This window comes from Syngnathoides biaculeatus, chromosome 4 (assembly GCF_019802595.1).
Source record: "Syngnathoides biaculeatus isolate LvHL_M chromosome 4, ASM1980259v1, whole genome shotgun sequence".
Lineage (NCBI taxonomy): Eukaryota > Metazoa > Chordata > Actinopteri > Syngnathiformes > Syngnathidae > Syngnathoides > Syngnathoides biaculeatus.
This window is the reverse complement of record NC_084643.1, coordinates 19940195-19961309: the sequence shown is the minus strand read 5'-3', so window position 1 is coordinate 19961309 and position 21115 is coordinate 19940195. Positions and strand designations below refer to the sequence as shown.

The 21115-nt window shown below is 40.6% G+C and overlaps 1 protein-coding gene and 1 long non-coding RNA gene across 2 annotated transcripts in view; one reads left to right on the top strand and one right to left on the bottom strand.

Moving 5' to 3' along the window:
* fbrsl1 (fibrosin-like 1) overlaps window positions 1–21115 on the bottom strand; it is a 440559-nt gene that overhangs the window by 237454 nt on the left and 181990 nt on the right. The window lies entirely within an intron of this gene.
* Window positions 1093–2255, top strand: LOC133499117 (uncharacterized). Its single transcript, XR_009794554.1, has 3 exons — window positions 1093–1174; window positions 1740–1826; window positions 1901–2255. It is a non-coding gene; the product is annotated as an uncharacterized LOC133499117 (long non-coding RNA).

The following is a 21115-nucleotide window of genomic DNA, read 5'->3' as shown; positions in this document are numbered from 1 at the left end:
TATCTCTTTGACAGATTCGACTACATTAAGCTTGTAGTTTGCCTTGACTGCGTCAAAGAGAATCTGAGAAATTCCACTGAAAGTAGGTTGCTGGAAACAGAAGAATTCTTCATCAATTTCTGTGTTTTGGAGATCACTGTGGAGTGATGCAAAGAATTTTGCAAGGCTTGTATGTGTTCCTTTGCTTGAAATAGTCTTTGCATGAAATGGAGCAACAAGGTGCAAGCCAAAGGCAGCAACAACAGCAATAACCACTTTGGCGTATTCAAAAGCTAACGCATCTCGAACAAGGCTGGCTAGCTTGTTGGTAATGTACTCATGGATACTCAGGAAGCTTCTGAAATCATCCCAGTGGCAATGGCACATGATAGCACATGATTTTGAAAGCGCACCAAAAGGGGCATCCTTCATTAGAACTAGATGACTTGGCTTGGCTTTTTGCTGCATGAAGCCTTTGAAATCCTTATAGTAGTTCCAAGGTTTTTGAATGTTGCCTGGTCCAAAGAGACTCAGTGCCCAGGAGACAGTTGTCATGGAGACTGTATCTTTTCTTTGGAAACCACTGAATAGGTTTTGCATTACCATCTTATCCTCAATACTGTTGACAGCTTTTCAAATTCAAGTGTTGTATGACTATCACAAAAGGTTTGTCCAGCTGTTTCATCTCGGTTGAACTCAATTGCCAGTGCAGCTGCCACACCTTTGTTGTGAGCAGTGGAGTCAGTCATGTGAACATCTACAGCTTTGTAGAGTTCCTCTGCTGTATATCCAGATGCAACTTCTAGAAGCTTAAAGTCAACTGCTATTGCATCTGCTGTATTTTCAGTGGTTTCTATAGCAATCCCTAGAAGAGGAACATACTCATCTTTATTGATATGCAAGCCTCCTGGTGCAAATGCTCCAACTACTTTTCTGGTAGTGAAGTCTGTGGCATGCGTAATGACTGCACCCTCTTTTTGTCATGCCCCTGACATCCTGTTCAGGGTGGGCGTGGCCAGCCAATTAGTCGGCACACAGCTGCACCCAGTTTCAGCTGATTACACCTGGTACTTATAGGACACGGGGTACAACTAGTCAGTCCTCTGCCAGATCGTTGATTCTCATGCCTTGTTCCCACACTCCCGTATACCTGACCTACCGTGTACCGACCCCCGCTTGTTCCCTGACCATCCTAGTAAGCCTGCCTTTTCTGATACTGCTGCTTTTCCTGACTGACTCGCTGAATATTGACCACGGACCGAATAAAGGCTTTCTGTACACTAGCTGCTTTCCTCTGGAGTCGTACATTTGGGTCCTCCCTCGAGCCCCGTTCATGACACTTTTGCTTCTATTACTCTCTCAGCAACAAGCTTTAGGGAATGTGCACTGATGTTCTTCAACATACTGCAAATTCGGCGGATTGTTGGTAGTGTATCACTGTCAAATTCACTTACTAGTGGTCAAACGGTAACTTGGTATTGTTAATGTTCAATCAAGTGGCACATTTTCCTTTAAATCTTGTAGACCTTCACTAGTCAAATGAGTAATTGAATGCATGCATTCAGTTTGGCCACATAATGGTCTACCTGATATTGATGATAAACTCTCAGTGTGTTATTTAGGCAAAAATGCGCATATCTACGGTTTTACTATGTATGCCAGTAGCCAAAAGAAGCCAACTCTAAATGAAAAATGATGTTGAAAAATGTATTTTTTTGGGGGTATGTGGTTAATTTCAATTCATTCCCGACATTTTGTAGAATTATGCCCCCCCTCTACTGATTCCTGGCAGGAGCCATGTAAACCATGGAAAGATACTTCAAGGATGCAGATGACAACACTCACAGGTGACTTCAAATTATGCTCTGCAAAATGGATGGTTAACTCCGCTGGAAATGCCTGACATGCTGCCATCATGCAGCGACAACGAAGGCAGCGGCCCTGCCAGCCGACCGACAAGCAAAAAATTTCAAGCCCTATTGCCCGGGTGTGGGGGGCAGGCAACATGTTACGTGTTGGCACGGAAGGTCGAGTAAAGGGAAGTAAGCAATAGTGTGGTCCAGAATGACTACAAATGTTCTGTCATAGTTTTATTTTACGTTTCTCACAAGAGGCCTCTTTGACTTTCTTTTAACTCACTTTAATTTGTAGTTAAGACACTGAGATAACATGACATCCTGTTCCATCCACCATCTACTCTACATACTTTCTCTCTTATGTTTTTGCCACTTCTATACTATATGTATGTACTCCTTTTACATTGCTTGCATTAGCTTTCAGACTTAAGACACCACACAACACAACTCAATAACTGTACTGTAGTCATACAGCACTTTAAAGGGCTACTGTCATGAAATGGATGATTTTTAGTATGTTATTAATGAAAAAATGTCAGCCAATATGGGCCCATGCATTTTTTCACCACAAAACATGATTTTGACGTATACAGCTTTTTGTAACTCCCGCTATGAACAACCCCCTAAAAGCAGTAGGGCTCGGCTCCATTATATGCCACCATGGTGCCAAAAATCAGCCACACCGGCTGAGGCGCTGCGTTCGGCGGTCACGGCTTCTGCGAAGGCTGCGCATTGGCCTTTGCGGACGGGGATGGCTCTGAAGAACCCAGCCGAGAATGCCTCACTTAGCCGCGTACGCGGAGTAAAGCGCCCGACTCGACTGTGTTGTTCATCGCATACTGCGCCGTCTATGAACAACCCCCTAAAGCAGCACCGCTCGGCTCCATCATAAACCACACCGGCCGGCTGCAATGAGCTGCGATGGCTCATGTCCGCCGCAGAAGTGGATCGGACGCGGATGCAGTTTGGCCGTGATCGCATATCATCTGAATATGGCTCGAAACAATTGTGTAATATTGCCCCGAGGGCTCGAAACAATTGTGTAATATTCCCCCGGTAACTTCACTCGGTTGTGTGGTGTTCTACTTTTCGAAAAGAGCTTCCGTGTCAGAAGGGGCGCGTTTGTCTCCCATAGTTAGGGTGCACCACGTGTTTTTATTGGCAAATGTCCGGGTGACGACACGGACGGAGGATGCAGCCAATATGGCGACCACTTGGATATCGTAGAATGACTCTTCTGCAACTTTGCGGATGGATGACGCGCTCTCCGCTCACATTTATTTTTTCATCTAGACGTTGAAGTGAGTAATGTTATATATATTTTTCATTACAATATCTATTTTAGAATGTTTATAGGGATGACACTTGGGCTTTAAAAATGAACACAACTGCACCGCAGTACAGTATATAAAACAACATAAAACGTAATAAAAATAGGATCCTGGATGCTCTCATTTTCTTATCGAACATTGATGGTGGTATTTGTTCTTCACGTGTATTTTATATTGAACTATTGTGCTCCTGTCTTGGCCCGCTTGCAAAAGAGATTCTGAATCTTAAACAGGACTACCGCTGGTTCAACGAAGGTTAAATAAAAAAATAAAAAGACAGCAAGAATGTGTTGACACTCAGAAAAGTGTTATGTTTGAGTGAAAGATATGCCCTGTTCAAGAACACGTTTAGTTGTGCTTTAAAAAATTGAAATGACATAACTGTGATATTAAAAAAAAAATATCTAAAAAAATCTGAAAAAAGCCACGACACAGTGTCGTTATCAACTCAACTCAATTCCTAGAGCACTTCAACAAAAAACACAGTCACGACAATTTACTGTACATAAAATAAAAAACTAATTAAAATGATAATAATACCCTATCGAGGACCAAGAAAAAGAATATTATCTTTTAATACAAACACAAGAGATCTCTTTAAATCTAGTATCGGCATACAAGAGATTTTACTGCACAGTCAACATGCTGCACGAAGCCAAGATGAGACAGATGAGTGTGACCGAAATCTCCAACAACCAGAATGAGTACGCCGAGATCATATGGCAGGTGTTGACGTCCACAGGACACTGAAATTCTAATTCTCATAATTACTGTGTGCACCACGTCACTCATGTTTGCAACAAAGTGAATTTGAAAGTTAACAAACAGCTATAGTTGTCTAACAGATAATAGTTTGTCCATTGTCGAGTTACATCATAAAGAAAGAACAGTTCAAATTTGTCCAATTTAGACACCTCGCTTACTTCTCTTTACTTAACTTCATCACCAGCTTTCCTCTTCATATCTCCTCCCGCTTGCATTCTTGCCGAGCGGACACAAGACAGATCCGTGCTTGGGCAAACATTCGTGCAGTTGTAGCAGGAATAATAAATATCAAATATAATATATTTTGAGGTAAAAACATTTCGGGGGCAAGCAGTGCAGTGGATGACCATTTCTAGCAATAGAGCTGCACCTAAAGACCTGGACTAAAAAGACTACATGCGTTTGTTTTTTTCTTTTAGTTGACTCAAATATATATGTAGTGAACCCTGGTGAATGTGATTTGACACCTAAATACTTGAACGCACAAACAAATCCAAATGAATGCCTCAATGCTTGATGCTTTCAGAAAATGAATGGAAAATGAGAAAGAAAAGATAAATAAAACACATCACTGTAACACCAGGGGTTTGGTGCAGGTATTGGTGACAAACACTAAATAACAGAAAATGCCACACACGCACACATAAAGACATACAACTATCCCGATATTACACTTCTACACTTTAATCCAACAACAACAACAAAACAACAATGAGTAAATGGAAAGCCTCATAAACTTAAATAATGAGGTACGAAGTTGAGCTTCAACAAAAAGCAAATAATTATTCAGACTGGACATTGACGACCTATACATTCTGCATCCTCCTAAAGCTTACAATTGAGAGAAAATTAAAAATAGGAGATAGACAAGGAAGCATGATACAGTAGTTGTATCTGGATTCAACACACTTACGGAAATGAAAAGTAGGTATCTAATTTGTAATGAAAGTAGAGAAGACCTGGAGTCATACAAATGGGATTTTACCCTACCCGATAAATAATAAGCGCTCGGTGAAAATACCCATTGGCAAGTCATTAAAAGTGAAGTATGCAACGTTGGAAGGTTTCACCAGCTCCCCAGGTGCTACTCACAAGCTGAGTCCTGGACATACAGGCCATTGCTCTAATGAATTGAGCCATAAAGGCGATTGGCCAAAATGAAACTTTGAGCCTTGAAGGAAAAAGCAGATTCATTTGATTTGACTGCATCACGATGCTGAAAGGATTGCAAGAGTCTGGAAGAAAAGGATACTTGAGTATAAACAATATGTTTTCACAGAAGCCCAGCATGAATCACAACAACAAACTCGGGCTGGCGAGAGACAAGCAGAGCCTGTGGGATGTGGTGCACAAGCCTTCATTACTGGGCTGTCAGGTTATGGATGCAAGGCCTCGGGTGGAATATGTGAGTTTAAAGCAGTGGCTGCTTGCTAATTACAAATTTAGGCAACCACACATCCATTAATACAAAACCCTGAGAGTCTGCTAAGCTAATTTGTCTAATTACATCTTTGTAACTTATGAAAAGATCTAACATTACCCCGAAGGCTTTTGCTTTTAGGAGTCGGGGCAGTGGAGACGGTAAACATTAGTGTCTTGCAGTCATCCACATGTCTAGCCGGCTGTGAGGCACTCTGAACTCAGGAAATGTTGCAAGAATGGGCGGGTGGAATGGTACCCCTGTTGAGTGATGATGAAACTATATATCTCAGAGATTCCTTTCCCATAGGACAGCCACCCACGCCAACATGCCTGTCGGTTTATTTTCCTCATTAATGTGGTATTTTTTTCAGAATTTATTAGCAAAACCAATATTTGGTGCCAGTTATGAGATGCGTGGGCTCCTAGTCAGTGTAATAGATTGTTACCGAGCTGCCACAGCAGTGAGAACCCATGGCAGGTCAACTAACAAGCATCTTTAACGGATGGAGGAAACGGGGCATTGTGGGTTGCCATTTACAGTGTGTCAATTGGCTGACGTTTGACAGGTTTAACAAAAATCCCAATTATCCTGATTGAAAAATACGAAGATTTCCGAGCTGCATGCAGTCTCTGAATACTGTATTGATTCGAAGCACCTGGCCATGACCACATCCCCAGTAACAATTTCTATGAAGATTCTAAATTAACAATGCAGATATAGTTTTACATTGGGATGAAACTCCAAACAGCTAGTATTCTAATTTGAAATTATAATTATTGTTACCACAACTAGTCTTCATTTTGATTTGTATTTATTTCTATTTCGCTGTGTGTGTTTGCATCCTCTTTTAAAAAAGTGATGTGGTGTCATCAACTTAGCTGTAGCTATATTTGGCAAATAAGAAGTGTGTCTTTTTCAAACAAACAAACAAAAAAGACAAGCAATAAATCTAGCAACTTTTCTTTTATTGGAGATATTTAAAAACTCCAGACTCCCTCTGAGATGTGGTCTTGGGGGGAGTTCAGCCCATCTATATCTGAACAGCAAGGGGATCCTGATCTTGATAAAAGCTCTTTCAAAGCAAGAATATACCAAATTTGAATCCCTCTTATTCTTTATATGTACTCACAGTTAGTTAAAAATGCCAAGTTGTTCTTTAAGTTCATACCTTGTATGTACTTTATGTCTACTTACAGTGGGCAACTGCTGAGCACCTGGACCTGGATTCGAATCCAGCCTTACCGGAATGGAGTTTTCATATTCTCCCTGTGGGTGTGTGGCACTTCTACAGGTATTAATGGTTGATTGTTTACATGTGCCGGGAGATATACTGGCAACCAGTGCAGGAGGGATTCGGCTCTAGCACGCTGTAAACCTCGTGAGGATAAGCAGTACAGAAAACGGGTCAATTGGATGATACAGTCCCTCTCACATTTCGTCATTTAAAATAAATCCCAGTAGTCTTCCATGCATGAAAAGGCACATTGGGTGTTTCTATTTAGTTGTGAGAACTTCTATTGTCAAAAATTAAATGGGGCTTCTGATTTGTATATGTATTTGTATATCTATTTATTTAGTTTGGCAGTTGCAAGATAAGAGTATAAAATTGTGTCCATTAAATCAAATTGGAAGAAGGGAGTGATCAAACTCATTAATTGTGTCATCAGACCATGAGTAAAAATTCCATTGAATCTTTGCACGCCCACTTGAAAGAGTGTTTTGCTTGCAGGCAGCAGCAGAGGTGTCAACTGAATATGAAGCCAAAACTTCTTGTTTTTACTCATTTTAGCTCTGAATAACTCTTTGTTTTCCCATGAGGTGAGATTTAGCAGGTTTAACGTCAGTACCAGCGATGGCTATTGTGAATTTTCAATGTGTGGGAACTACAGTATCAGTTGTGCTCCACTCTCTCAGGTCTTTTACTAGAGAGTGGGTGGTTTCGAAAAAAAAAAAAAGTCTGACACGATTCAGAGTGAATATCAGATGTTAAAGTAACACTAACTGACAGTGGAAAGATTTCAGTGCACATTTTTCATTTTGTTTTTAAATATAAATATAAAATACAAAATACAGGAAGTCATCCGAGGAAAGAGATTAGCGAAGAAAAAGTGGGACATGGAGAGGACTGAGGAGAGGCGGAAGGAATACATTGAGATGCAATGTAGGGCAAAGGTAGAGGTGGCGAAAGCTAAACAAGAGGCATATGATGACATGTACTCCAGGTTCAATACGAAAGAAGGAGAAAAGGATCTCTACAGGTTGGCCAAAAAGATGGATGGAAATGGGAAGGATGTGCAGCAAGTAAAGGTGATTAAGGATAGTGATGGAAATATGTTGACTGGTGCCAGTAGTGTGCTAAGTAGATGGAAAGAGTACTTTGAGAAGTTAATGAACGAAGAAAAAATGAAGTTATGGGAAAAGGTAGTGGAGGCTAGACTCAGAACAGAAGTAAGTATCTGCGAGCAACAGTATGGTTGTATGCCTAGAAAGAGTACCACAGATCCATTATTTGCCTTGAGGATGCTTGTGGAAAAGTACAGAGAAGGTCAGAAGGAGATACATTGTGTCTTTGTAGACCTAGAAAAAGCCTATGACAGAGGAACTGTGGTACTGCATGCGCCAGTCTGGTGTGGCGGAAAAATGTTAGAATAGTACAGGACATGTATGAGGGCAGCAGAACAGCGGTGAGATGTGCCCTCGGTGTGTCAGAAGAATTTAATGTTATAGGTGGGTCTGCATCAGGGATCCGCACTGAGCCCCTTCCAGTTCGCGGTAGTAATAGATAGACTGACAGATGAGGTTAGACTGGAATCCCCTTGGACCATGATGTTCGCAGATGATATTGTGATATGCAGTGAAAGCAGGGAGCATGCAGAGGAACAATTAGAAAGATGGAGACCTGCACTGGAAAGGAGAGGAATGAAGATTAGCCGAAGTAAAACAGAATATACACGAATGTGAGGGGCGTAGGAGGAAGAGTGAAGCTCCAGGGAGAAGAGATAGTGAAGGTGGACGACTTTAAATACTTGGTGTCAACAATACAGAGCAAAGGATAGTGTGGTAAGGAAGTGAAGAAACAGGTCCAAGCGGGGTGGAACAGTTGGCGGAAGGTGTCTGGTGTTCTATGTGACAGAAGAGTCTTCGCCAAGATGAAGGGCAAAGTTTATAAAACAGTGGTGAGGCCGCCCATAATGTACGAATTAGAGACGGTGGCACTGAAGAAACAACAAGAAGCAGAACATGAGGTAGTAGAAATGAAGATGCTGAGGTTCTCGCTTGGAGTGAACAGGTTGGATAGGATTAGAAACCAGCTAATTAGAGAGAGAGCCAAAGTTGGATGTTTTGGAGACAAGGTTAGAGAGAGCAGACTTCGATGGTTTAGACATGTTCAGAGGCGATAGAGTGAGTATATTGATAGAAGGGTGCTGAGGATGGAGCTGCCAGGCAAAAGAGCGAGAGGAAGACCAAAGAAAGGTTGATGGATGTTGTGAGGGAGGACATGAGGACAGTGGGTGTTAGAGAAGAAGATGGCTTAGATGAAAAAGATGACACGCTATGGCGACCTTTAACGGGACAAGCCGAAAGGAAAAGAATAAGATTTTTCATCTTGTTTTTAGGGGGCCGCATGATGATTACAGACACCCAGAGGACAATGAGTGAAGCTGAATGATGGTGTGTCCCACCGCAAGAAGACATGTCCACTACAGCATCAATCTGTCCAAGTTTATTGTTTTTTTCTGGCTACTTTTAATATCATAGTCTTTTCTTTACAATTGGGTTCAGCTGGAAAGTGTTGGCCTCACCATTCTGAGGACCCGAGTTCAATCCCAGCCCTCCCTGTGTGAAGTTTGCATTTTCTCCACATGCCTGCGTGGGTTTTCTCCGGCCACTCCGGTTTCATCACACATCCCAAAAACATGCAACATTAATTGGACACTACAAATTGCCCCTAGGTGTGATTGTGAGTGCTGCTGTTTGTCTGTATGTGCCCTGCGATTGGCTGGCAACCAGTTCAGGGTGTACCCTGCCTCCTGCCCGTTGACAGCTAGGATAGGCTCCACACTTGTGAGGATAAGCAGCTACAAAAATGGACGGCTGGATGATTCTGAATATGGCACATCATTAGAGATCCCAGTTTGGATGGAATCTAAGCAAAAGTAATCCTTTGGGTCCTCTTGAGATCATCTGTAGTCCATAATATCAAAAGATTCAGAGAATCTGCACGTAATTACGCAGGCTGAAAACCAACAAATGGCTGTGACCTACAATCCCTCAGGTGGCACTACACAAAAAAACTGGCGTCTTTGTTGGAAAGGATATCGCCATGTAGGCTGAGAAGCACAGTGTTTGACAGTTTGTCACTACATCTCCAAACTAATTTGCTAAGCAAAATCAATACATTGACAAGACCAAGAAAGGCCAGCAGCATCTCTGGCCTAAGCCCATTTGAGATGGACGTATGCAAATTGGAATAATGTGCTGTGGAAAAGGACCATCCAAATTGTTGTCACTGCAAAGTTTAAAAGCCTGCATCTGTAATGGTATGGGGGTGTATAAGTATAAGTATAAGTATTATCCCTGGCATGGATAAGTTGTATATTTGTGCAGGCACCCTTAATACCAATTAATACTGCATAAACCTTTAGGAGCAACATATGCTGCCATCCAAGCAACGACTTTTTTACTCACATACTTGGTTATTTCATCAATACAACACAAGCCAAATTCCAGAGCTGTCTTCATTGCAAACGTGTAGTAATTTAGGAAGCACAAAAGATGACGACAGAGACCCCAGACTGTTGAGCAAGTGAAGGTGACAAACAAGAGTGAGAAAGAATTTTTCCCACAAATCTTTAACAATCAAACGTTTATATGCAAAACATCATGTTACCAATGCAGAACATGTAATAGATGACGTTATGCTAATGAGGCTAGCTAGTTTTGATGACGTTATTTTTTGAAGGTGAACTTGCGAAGCCTTGTTTTCTTAATGGCTGGTGTCTTTGGACAAAAGTTAAATACACATGTAGGATTTATTTATCCAAATATGATGTCATATGTGGAAATACAAAAGAAGCCCAAACACTGGGTGTTGTCTTCATTTGTGTTTCTGTTGGGACATCTTATATATTAAAAAAAAACAATGTAGATGTTTAAAGTTCATTCAGGTGTTTTGAAACAGGCCCCTTCCCTCTTCACTTGAGTAGTACGTGCTTGTACCCTCGCTAGCAATTGCAGAAGTAAGTCGCACATGGCTGATTTAACACAGTGGTAAACATGCCTGTCACAGATTTTTTTTTCAACATGCTGCAGGCATTACATTCAAAAGTAGGTAGGTTGGTAGGTAGATTACTGAAAAAAATTAAAAACAATTACAGCAAAACACTAATGTGCAGTTTTGTCCCCAGTGCCCATATATCTCTTCTTATCTCTCCCTTCCAAATGCATTAGCAGAGTTAGCAGTGCGAGGGCATCAGTGGCACCATCAGTAATGTCATGGGCACTTTAACATGATGAAGCACACTACAGCCCTGCTGGCATGAATAATTCACATTACTTCATGGTTAGTGGGAGACAGATAGGGTTTGGCTTTGCAACTATGAGTTGAGGGAACAGATGTGTGTTTTTTAAGGCGCACACAAGCTCCTGTTTAGGGTGAGCAAGGATTTTTAATTCCATTTGATATTTCCCTTTTAAAGAGAGGTAAGTACTTCAGCTGGGCCGGTGAAAATAATTAAGGTAGGAACAGAAGAGGGAGCTTTGGTTAACGTGTAGAAGGGAAGAGGTCCTCTTCCCATTCTATCACAAGAGCACTTCATTCATTCATTCATTCATTCATCATTCATTCATTCAACTTGCATGTTTTGGGGATGTGGGAGGAAACCGGAGTAGCTAGGGAAAAAAAAAAAAAAAAACACATGGAGATGCCACACAGACGAGGCCGGAGTTGTCACGGGTCCTCAGAACTGTGAGGCAGATGTGCTAACTAGTTGACCACCATCCCGCAGGAGTACTTCCATCATTAAGTAGCTGTGTCCAAGCCCATCTTTTATCATGATGTATGGATTAATCTATCTGTGGAGAACACTGGATGCTTACATCTTATATACATGATAGGTCGATGATATGCGAGATACATGATCACAAAAGGGCTGACTGAAGGGTTGGAGTTACATCCCTGGGTGGGGAAAAGACCACTACTGAACCCCATCTTACTTTGGAAATAGAATTAGGGTAAGCTTACACTTCACAAATTCAAAACTTGGTGCAAAGCTTATTTTTAGTCCTCCAATCGTTTGTTAATTAATAGTATCAAAACATTTAATTCCACATGTGATAAAATTTGCCATGTTTCCAGGACTTCTATGTCTAACCTCTGGGTCTCTGGCAATGCAGCTGCCAGGAACACTTTAATATCAATAATTTTGCAAAGGTGAGTGTGAACACTTGAAGTGGGATTAAGAAATGTTTGTTCACATTTGTTCACAAACATTTCGCTGCTCTCAAACCATTTCACAATTGTCACAGGGATATCAACCCCACCTTAATCTCTTCCAATCACACTTAAGCGTGTTTGCTTAATGTGGAAAAGCCTGGTTACAATTTTGTTTTCCTTTAGTTCCTGGGATAACCCTGAAACTATACACTTCAGAGAACCTTTTTGGCTGTGATGCAGACACAAGATATGACAGCGGAACAACAGCTAATGAATTCCGTCTGCCAAATTTCAAAATGTGCCCAAAAATAAAGCTGTTATAAACAAGGAAAAACAAGTCTGATAACATCAGTGATTGGTTGTGATTAGCATCAGCCTCCTTATGTGTACGTCAGAAATTCAAATTGCAAGTTTGATGTACGACCAAGCTAATATTATTATTCCAGACAGTGTATAACCCAACGGCAAGATGATTACATTTGACTTGCAATGATTTGCCCCCACCCCTGAATAAGAAAACAGCTTGGAAAAAACTAATAGACATATTCCCAAAAGTCAATGCGTTGCTCCAGTCTTACTTTAAATTCATTTCATCACTGCTGCGAAAAGTGTTTTTGATTTTTTGGGCCATTTAGTATGCAGCTAAAAGTAGAACCCTTTTTGTCCGTCAACACAGTATTCTGCAAAAGAGGGCTTAGCATGCGTGGCACAAAAAGTTGCATCTGTGTCCACTGCCCTGCTTCGACTTAACATTACCCTCATCATCTCTCAGTTCTCCAACCTAGATCTCAATGGAAAGGTGCTGAAATAACAGCGAGTAAACATTTCTAAAAGTACCCCGAATGGAGGAAAAACATATTGTAAGGTTAGACACCCCCAGCAATGCTGAGTGTTTACAGAGGTCTAAGTGACTGTCTTTCGCCTAATTAGTGTTAAAAGAGCCTTCATCCAGGATGAATGACAGGCCGGAAATAAAGTTTTTTAAAGTCAGTTCTGTTCCCGTTCTCTCTTTTTGTGTCACAGCAAATGTGAAAGTAAATGTCATATTCACAGATTTAAGCATGAGTGAGGTAGTTAGTGAAGCAATGTTCACATCATTTTTGGGGATGGTACTGAGTAGAGCAGAAATTACACCTTGGAAAGCAAGTATTTCTGATCTAATTAAGAGCTGGCAAAAGATGGCATCAGGATCTAACAGATAAGACCTCTCAGGCCCTTTTCTGCCTGCAGAGAGCTGTTGCAAAAATGAGAACCATGGTTATGAAGAGCAGAAGATGAAAGGAGAAACAAACATTCCCAATAAAGCTTTGCCTTCGACACAGCTTGATTTAACCTTGAAGAGCAATCAGATCTGACTTGCTTAACTGTTAGCATTTTTAAATCATCAGGAAGTGCCTCCAAGGAGACGATAATCACCGTGCTAAATTGCTGCACTGGCTAATTTCATTTCTCCCACGCATTTGCTTGTAGTTAATGTCGATTAATCAATGACAGGCTTTTAATGCTGTCATATAAAAGGGGTGTTACATTAAAGTGTAATAATTTGCAACATAAATGAAAACAAAAATACATTACTTTCTAATCCATACAACTTTCCTCACCCCTACCAATGCCCTCCTTTCCTCCCTCTTCAATCTCTCACCTCACCCCCGTCCATCGTGGGAGTTCAGATCTAATTCTCAGCCCATCTGGCAGGCGTAATGAAGGCGGCCTGGGCTCTTGGTGCCCTGCTGCCATGGCTTGGTGGAGCAGGAGGCTAGCAGGCAGATTGGGTTAGGATGAGTCGGGGAACCTGCTGAGTGAGTAAGCCGGCCCAGTTAATCTCCCATGTGCCCCAGCGTGATGGGGGCCAAACCACAGACTGAGGGCACAGTGGAAGCAGTGTAAAGTGCGGATGGTTGTGGGCAGAAGACAGGAGGAGGGTGAGTCTGGTAGTCATTTACATTAAGGGCGTCCAGCTGGGAACTTGCAGTAAATGAAAGGTTAAATAAATGTCTTCGTTTGCTTATCATCAACCAAATGGGCCAGTCAGAGGGTAATTGCATATTAAATACTTTTTAACTGTGTGAAATGAGCATGTGACAAGGAAAATCTGAATCAGCCTCGGTTCATGTCTTCGACCAACACCTACTCAAGAGAGAAAATGTTATACTACCAGGACTAACTTAGATAAGTTCAAAATCTGGCGAGTGGGCCGTTTCGGTCCCACTGGATGGATTTTAGGCCTCATGCATAAGCTTTAAAGTACATTTAATAGGGCTTACATTTAGGTTTTGCTTGTGTGCTGTGTACATCTTACTTGTGAAACTCAGTGGCACTGTTTAAAAATGCAGATGACAAAACTTCGAACCCGAATGGGGATGGTGTAATTGGTTTGAAACGTAATTCACCAACTGTGCATAAGAATGTTCGAGACATACTGAGAAGTTGAAAAGATGTGTGACTGTTTAATTTATGAGGATTTTATGGCAGTAATTAAAGACCAGAATGAATATTCCACCTTTTATAAGTAAGCTCTGAAAAGCTCCAGCGCACCTGTGGAAAGGAAAGGAGATTAATGTTATAACACTCTATAAAAATAGTAATAAAAATCAACAATGTGTCGGTAAGACAGTGTTTTCTTCTTTAATGGAAATCTGGATGCCCAATGGTACCATGCTACTGCTAGGTTAGTACCATGACAGATTTCTGGTTTGGGGGATGAGACTCATTATTACATGGACTATTTTACACTTGAGACCATGTGAGTCACTCGACGCACATGTCATGGTAACAACAAGTCACAGCCCTGGCACAATGAGACACTGCAATTTATCCATCCATTTTCATAACCCTTATCTTCACAAGGGTCGCAAGAGAGCAGGAGCCTAACCCAGCTGTCATCGGGCAGGAGGTGGGCTACACCCTGAACCGGTTGCCAGGGCACATGGAGACAAACAGCCGCACTCACAATCACACCTAGGGGCAATTTAGAGTGTCCAATTAATGGTGCATGTTTTTGGGATGTGGGAGGAAACCAGAGTGCCTGGAAAAAACTCACACAGGCACAGGGAGAACATGCAAACTCCACATTGGAAGGGCTGGGATTGAACCCGGCTCCTCAGAACTGTGAAGCCAACACTTTACAGCTTTTGCACCGTGCCGCCCTGCAATTAATCTCACAATATTGGGGATTTTTATTTAATTTTTAACTCCATCTTTCATACTTGTATGCGCAATATTTTTTTATTATATATTGATCTTGCTCTTTCTCAATATATGTGTTTAGGCCTGTCAAGATGGCACATTTTTATGAATGCTATATCTTCCCCAGGCGGCACGGTGTCATTGTCTTCTTTGCCCAAAGAAAGTTTTTCCTGACAGCCAGCAAGTGAGAAAACTTCAACTTAACCTCTGCCAGCTTAATATACCTTGACAGTTGTGTGTCTGGAACAGATGTAAGTTATATTTTCTTTGACCAATTGTTGTGTGGAAATGACATTGTCTGTTATTTCCATTTTGGGGCAGAACAGCCGTCTATGTCAAACACTGTGATTAGGTTTGTTCCGCAGCGAGACAGACATGTTTGTTGCTATCTGAGAGTTGTTGTTGTTGTTAATTTATTGGCGTCTTGTTTTTCAACTGACAATAGATGTAAAATAAAAGAACTAACACTTCGTCTTGTAGTGTTGGAAGCTGGCCGTCCCACCGGACATCCAACGTTTGATCTTGGCAGGTAAGGTAAGGTAATACGATTTTCATCCATCCATTTTCCATGAAAATAAAGTATAGGCAGCAGTAGCTACTCCTTTCTCTTTCAGAAAGTTGGGAGCAGTACCTGGCAATAACATCAAGCATGGGGCAAATCTTAGTAGCCTTTCAACTGCAACTATTTCACTGGGCTTGGACATAAGCATTCAAAAATCACAAGTGTTTTGGGATGTTGTTTGACAGGATATTGGTGTCCATATTTCTCCTGCTGCTTGACCTGGCTTTTTGAACTTGCTCACACAACAAATTACATCATGTAAACATGATTTACAGAATAATCTGTAAATCTATAGAGCTTGCACACGTGACATCACCATTTTTACGACACCATATTGCTGGTCAAAAAGAGCTGCTTGACAGTGTGGGGGGACATTGAACCAGAGGAGAATATTTACAATACCCGAGACCTGTTGGGCTGTTGGTTGTCACAACAGACAAGACAGATATTCACAGAGGTCACTCTATAGAATACCAGCTGAAAAGATGAGAAAAGATCGACGTATTATACACTTAAAGGTGATGGATAGTGCCCAACCAAATACAGCCGACTGTGTAGCGATCACTTCATTTCAGGTAGGAATTATTCTTCTCAATCTCAAATTCCCAAGAAGTATTTACAATGCAAAGTTGGCTCATTTGAGAACAATGTGTTATATAAAAAAAAAAAAAAAAAAAATGACAGGGAGCCGTCTCCGACGTACAAAGAAGCATGTTGCGGTCACGTGTTAAATTTTGGTAAACCCCTCCCCGACAGACTTTTTTTTTTCAAATATCTATTGTACTCAAATGAGTCCAATGCATATTTAAAGTAAAAAAAGAAAGAAACCGTTGGTCACAGAGAGGGTTACAAACTCTGGGAGACGTAGTTTCGTTAAGTCTCAACAAACTTCGTATTGAACAAAGCTTTGCTTCACCAACAATATGGCCAGTCATGTGATTTCGGTGACGTAGGTGCACGAGCTCAATAGGGAGACAATGGTTTGATGAAACCCGGACAACATGTCAGCGGACCTCATGTGTATGCTGAAATATGCATCCATCCTTCCATTTTCCATACCGCTTAACTTCACTTGGTTTCGTGAGTGGTAGCGCCTAACCCAGGTATCTTTGGGTGAGAGGATGGCTCTACCCTGAACTGCTTGCGAGGCTCTAAGATTACTTTGGACGATAGGCGGGGTACATGTTGACCTGATCACAAGCCAATCGCAGGTCACTTATATACAAACAAATATTTTCAATTACATTCACACCTACAGACAGTTTATTCTTCAACAAACCTACTATGCAAGTTTTTGGAATCTGTGAGGAAACCTGAGGATCTGGAGAAAACCCTCAGAGGCACAGGGAGAACATTCCAACATCACATAAGGAGATCATATTTGAATCTGCAACCGCAGAACTGTGAGGCAAATGTGCTAAGCAATTGTCCAACAGGCTACAGCAATGCACTTGGGTTTGGGTACGTGAAGGAGACTTTACTTTCAATTGGCCGTGGAACAAAAATCTACAGCAATTGGCCCTAGAAGAAGACAGTGCCCTGAATGGAGGATGCTACACGATACTCAGAAGAAAAAAACATGTATATTAAATTACATAATTTAAAAAGCTTTCACAAAAAGTAGCCGTTACACAAAAATTTTCATCAGTTTTGAACAGTAAGATTCTGATTTCTCCTAATCTTTGTCCGGTGAGTGATTTAAAAGGTATATGTAGATCTTCAAAATAATCATGTTCAGCCAATACCTGTAATTTTAGCTATCGCGAAAACAACAATACTATTAAACTGGAAAAATAAACAACCTATCAACCAATGACAAAAAATTGCCCTAAACTATACAACACTAGAAAATATCGCTACCAAATTTAATAAGCAAATGGATAAATTTAAGAAAAGTTAATCACCTTCATTTAAAATGATAAAACCTTGATGCTTGATTTTGTCTGCCTTGGAAAGAATGCCATACAGAAATGTAATGTGATGTACTCAATCAATCAATTAAAAGCTTTTCATGTCATTATATGCTGTGCATTCAACGAAACGACGAGTGCTTCTCTACAAGGTGCAAGGTGAAATGAAATAGAATAAAAATAGAAGACCATCTGAGCTAAAAAAAACAGATAAAACATCAAGGCACAGTTATTGCTAAAACAAATAAATGCACAAAAGTGCAGTTACATAATGTTTAAAGTAAATGCAATGGAATGTGACCAAATAATTTCTTGTCATGTTTGACTCCTGGACACACCATAGAGTGGTTCACTTGCATTCATTTTAACTCTGTCCTTCTGGATCTGCGAGGTTGGCCTCTGGACATGCTGGGCCTCAGCAACTCCATAGTTGTCTAGTCTTTTGACATTCCTGCTCTATTAAGAAGTAATATATGGGTTTATCAGCCTTTCAATACTTTCACAACAGCAACATGAAGAATGATGCACCATTTTTTTTTTTTTGCCAATGTATTGATCTCAAGTACACATAAAACATGTGGCTGCAGTAATTAGCCTGGGTTTTCTGGAATGACACAATCACAATTGAGACAAATATTTTTTAACAATATGCAGTTTGAATGAAAAAAAAACCCAAAAAAACCCATGTACAACCATGAAAAATAGTTATGGGGTGACAAAAACTGCAGGCTTGCTTCTGTTGTGTTCCCGACTCAGTAGAAACCACAACATTGTTATTAACAGTTACTCTTTTTATAAACCCACCACCAGCAGCTGAAGGTATAATTGCTCCTCTTTCTCCTGTAATCTTATACCTTACCTGCTGCTCCAGTCAGATATTAGCACCAGAGGGGTTGACAGCTGTGTGTGTTGTGTTTGGAGATACTGAAACATTCCTTTTGTATAGTCAGATGCAAAGTTGGGAAAGGAAGGAGAGAAATACATCGAGAGAAGTAAAAGAAAAAAGCGTGTACACGACAGAAATCAAGTAAGTATGTGTTGTTTGCTGAAATCCCAGGAGCAAAGCTCAGGGGCTCCTGCAAAGGGAAATTATGTTCTTTTCTGAGCGTGATTAGAAGACAAGTGCCAGAACATGACCTACTTAGTACCATTTGTTTATGCAGGTTCCAGAAAAGGTGTGAATGCAAGAGGAGTGAAAGAGTGAGGTCGTTTTCACGAATGTATGTATTGAAAAGTTAACTTTGGAGTGGGAATAATTGAAAGGGGGTGTTGTATATGGAATAAGTTTTATTTGAGAATTCCTTCTTTCTTTAGTCAGGAACAATGTTATGGCTTTGCATTCAAAAGACAATGAATGATGCTTTTCTTGTGCAAGGTTAAAATACAATAAGAAATGAACTAAGTAATATCCAGCACCGTCGAAAGGCTATGAGCCAAAGATGCTTTTAATGGCTTGACTCATGTGAGGGAGCTAAGACATGGACAATAGAGTTTGTTATAGTTTCCCTCGGTATCTCTGCCAGGTCAGAAACCAATACAGTTTACTCTCTAAGGCCATTGGCAAACATTTCAAATTGACTCCATTCATCCACAGTGAATAGCAAAAATTCCTGAATAGTAGAAGGCCTCCATACATGTTTAGAATTGATCATATTTTAGTAGTATAAAACCTAAATGTACTCCAAATTATGATCCTAAAACAATTCGTTTTATTTCAGTACACAATGCTGACGTGTGTATTCTGCTTCTCGGCTTGCAAAAATACCAAGTCCTTTAGTGCTTCCCTATTAGCCATTATATTAACTTTTTGACTCACCAATACCTAGAGTAGATAATTTAATTTTCTAAATATGTACATGCTGTCCCAAACGACATTCACTTGTTGGACCTTACTTTGAACAGCCAGCATTTACCAGCTGAGCTTACCAGCTTTTAACTTCCATCACTGCCAATATTTAGAGATCTGGACCTGTTTTTGCATCATCATGTCTTTCAGATAATATTTAGGTTTGACTTGTGAGAAAAAACCTGATACACAATCACTGTATGGTGGTGGTGAACCAAACACCACTTTACAACAAGCAAGAGTTTGGCATTTCCGATTCTTGGGCAATTCCCCCCCCCCCCCCCCCCCACCATCCTCCACGCACACACACACAAAAAAAGGCTCCAAGCTGTTTATCCCTACTATCGGTTGAAGTTTACGGTCAATTTGATAACTACATTGAAAAAAATACAGCTAAATACACTACACACTGCATTTCAATAACCACATAGTTCAGACCTTAAGTTTGACCACACAAACACATAATAGGAAGTGCTGAAAAAATACTAATGCAGAGCATCTGCAGAATGTGGTCGTTCTAACCTTTAAAGCAATGGCTACCTGAACACAAATGGCGGAGCATCACATTTAGACAGAACATCTAACAATATTCGTGGAAATAAATATTATTTATTCAATGCGAAGAAAAACTGATATTACTGCTTAGGAGAGGAGTCTCTGTGTAGATTTATCTGTGCGTGTCTGTGAAAATGTGTTTGCCTCCTACTTGATGTATTATTTTTTTGCACGTTTGGCACACTTAAATGTTTCACCATCAAATTTATACATTAATAAACAAAAAATGTAGATTTTAAATACTTTTTTTATTATAAAGGGGAAATAATACTACATGCCCCTTTGTAAAAAAGTGATTGCCCCCTGAAGTTAACTTGTTGGGCCACCCCTAGCAGCAACAACTGCCATGCAGCATTTGCAATAACTTGGCAATGAGTCTCTTACAGCACTGTGGAGGAAATATAGCCCATTCATCATTGCAAATTTGTACACAGCCACATTGGGTGGTTACTAACCATGAACCACACTTTTTTAATGTAATGCATCTTAATATGATTCAGGTTAGGACTTTGACTGGGCTACACGAAAGTCCAGTAAGAGGTGGACCTGCTGGTATGTTTTGTTCATTGTCCTTCTGCCGGAATCTGAGTTCATTTCTGCTTGAGGTCGTGAACTCTTATTGTCCTTCAGAATTTCTTGGTAGATAGCACAATTCCTAATTTCATTCATTACAACAAATCTTCCAGGTTCTGAAGCAGCAGATCAACCCTCAATCATGACACTACGACCACCATTTTTTACTGTTGCTATGACATTGGTTTTCTGGATATCTAATAGATGTCTTCTGGCAAAATTGAGATCAGCCTGAATTCCTTTTGCTCAGCAGTTGTTTTGGTCTTGGAACTCTGCCAGGCAGGCTATTTTTGTCCATTCTCTTTCTTCTGGTGGCATCATGAATGCTGACCTTAATTAAGGCAAGTGAAACCTGGAGGACTTTGGATGTTCTCGTAGGGTCTTTTGTGACCTCTTGCATGAGTCATTTTGCACTTTTGGGGTTATTTTGGCCGGCTGGACAATCCTCCAAAGATTCACCACTGTTATATATTCTCGCCATTTTTGGATACACTGTGGTTCGCTGAAGTCCAGAAGCCTTAAAAAATGGCTTTATAACTTTTTTTCCCCAAAATGATAGATCTCAGCATGATGTCTAGTTTTTGAAACCGTTGATTCTACTTCACATCGTCAGGCAGGTACTATTTAAGAGATTTCTTGACTGAAAACAGGTGCGGCAATATTAGGCCTAAATGTGGCTAGAGAAATTTAACT